Source organism: Mauremys mutica, unplaced genomic scaffold, assembly GCF_020497125.1.
Source record: "Mauremys mutica isolate MM-2020 ecotype Southern unplaced genomic scaffold, ASM2049712v1 Super-Scaffold_100274, whole genome shotgun sequence".
NCBI classification, from domain to species: Eukaryota; Metazoa; Chordata; order Testudines; family Geoemydidae; genus Mauremys; species Mauremys mutica.
In genome coordinates, this window is record NW_025423301.1 from 76,980 (window position 1) to 79,541 (window position 2,562).

Genomic DNA, 2,562 nt, shown 5'->3' on the forward strand with positions numbered 1-2,562 from the left:
TCCAGCTTGTCCTGCATGTGACAGAACAATTCGAATCTAGGGCTGTCAATTAATCGCAGTTAACTTATGCAATTAACTTAAAAAAAATCATGATTAATCTGTTTTAATCACACCACTAAACAATAGAATACCAATTTAAATTTATTATTTTTTGATGTTTTTCTACATTTTCAAATATATTGATTTCAATTACAACACAGAATACGAAGTGTCCAGTGCTCACTATATATAGTTTTATTACAAATATTTACACTGTAAAATATAAAGTACTGTAGTGCAATCTCTTTATCAAAAAGAAAACAATGTAAAACTTTAGAGGCCAGTCAGTCCTACTTCTTGTTCAGCCAATCGGTAAGACAAACAAGTTTGTTTACATTTACTGGAGATAATGCTGCCCGTGTCTTATATACGTCACCTAAAAGTGAGAACAGGCTCTCTCATGGCACTTTTGTAGCTAGCGTTGCAAGGTATTAACGTGCCAGATATGCTAACATCCATATGCCTTCATACTTCAACCACCATTCCAGAGGACATGCTTCCATGCTGATAACGCTTGTTAAAAAAATGCGTTAATTTGTGACTGAAGACCTTGACCAAGAACTGTGCGTCTCCTGCTCCATGGTTTTATCCACATTCTGCCATATATTTCATTTTATGGCAGTCTTGGGTGATGACCCAGCACATGTTGTTCACTTTACGAACACTTTCACTGCAAATTCGACAAAACGCAAAGAAGGTATAACGTGAGATGTCTAGAGATAGCTACAGGGCTCAACCTAAGGTTTAAGAATCTGAAGAGCCTTCCAAAATCCAAGAGGGACGAGGTGTGAAACATGTTGGCAGAAGTCTTCAAAGAGCAACACTCTGATGCAGAAACTACAGAAGCTGAACCACTAGACAGGAAAATCAATCTTCGGTTGGTGGCATCTGACTCAGATGAGAAATATGAAGGTACTTTATCGAGCAGTACCTGTCATCAGCATGGAAGCATGTCCCTGGCCTCTGACTGCTAGAAGCTGGGAGGGGAGAACAGGGGCTGGACCTCTCCATGGCCACCTGGTCTGGTCACTCCCTCTGAAGCCCATAGCCAGGGCCAGCCTTAGGGGTGGGTGCCACCAGGGAATTGCCCAGGGGTACCATGGTCAAGGGCTGTGCTGTACGGTGGCAGAGAGGTGTGTGCTGCTGGTGTAAAGTCAGAAAGTGCTCCTGGCTGGCAGGGGAACAGCTGAGTTTAAACTATTCTTATGCAGGGGCCAGGCTTCTCCCTCCCTCAGGCAGTCTCCTTTTCTTACTGGTCCTCCATACCAGCCCGTACTGGCTTACTTTCACCTCTGGGGTTCTGGGTCCCATTCTTGGGGGGGGGGGGCTGGCCCCCTGCCCGCCCGCCCGCTTGCCCGCCCGCCCAATGCTCAAAGCACCCAGCGATCTTGCGGATGTTTGCCGAGTGCTGCAGAGTCACCTGCAGGGAGAGAGAGACGTGGTTAGGAGGTGTGTGCTGCCAAGGCTGCTTCACCCAACATGGAGATGCAGCCACCTCTGGAGTGAGTTACACAAGTCAGCAAATGAATTTGGAACAGGAAATGCACTGAAAGGACCAAGGCAGCTGCAGGAGGTGGAGAAAACCAAAAAAAGCAGGAGCCCTGGATCCCAGCCCTGCCCCTCCCCCCTTCTACCCCCGAACCCCCCCGCCTGTCCCAGAGTTGAGGGGAGAACCCAGCCATGGTCCCCAGCCTTGCCCACCCCCATATTTCAGTATGGCTCCATCCAACAGCTGCCCACCCAATTGCAGGACAGCGCCATGGGGCACACCGGGGCCTGCCTGTTTGCACAGGATGGGCAACACCAGTGCCCGGTCGGGGGGAGAAACAATGCTAAGGGAGAAGCAGACAGCCTTCATGACAGAGAAAGAAGTGCTAGGGGGCGCCATGCTGCAAGGAGTGAGGTGGGTTGGCAGGGAATGGGAGGATCTCCCCTCACAGCACGTGCATCTGTCTCTCTCCCCCCCAAATTCCTCCCTAGCCCTACCCTGGCCCAGAAACCAGGGTTAAATTTGGCCTGGATTCCCCAGCTGCTGGGGGAGGGGCGTGGGGCTGGGGAGCATGAGCCTCTACGCCCCCTTCCCCCGACACAGCTGCATGGGAACTGACCAAAGGAGCCTGCAGCACTGCTGCCTAGAGGAAACTGAGGCACCAGCCAGTGACAGACACTTTTCTCATCCTCATCCTCTTTTCCATATACAGCCCGGGTGGGGGGAGTAAACTCAGGGCAGTTGCATAGTTAACCTGTGGAACTCCTTGCCAGAGGATGTTGTGAAGGCCAAGAGTATAGCAGGGTTCAAAAAAAGAACTAGATAAATGAACAGAGGACAGGTCCATCAAGGGCTCTTAGCCAGGGTGGGCAGGGATGGTGCCTGTAGCCTGTTTGCCAGAAGCTGGGGATGGGCGGCAGGGGATGGATCACTTGATTCCCTGCTCTGTTCATTCCCTCTAGGGCCCCTGGCACTGGCCGCTGGCAGAATGGACATGACATGCTTCCTTCCAGTGCAGATCCTTCTATCCCAGC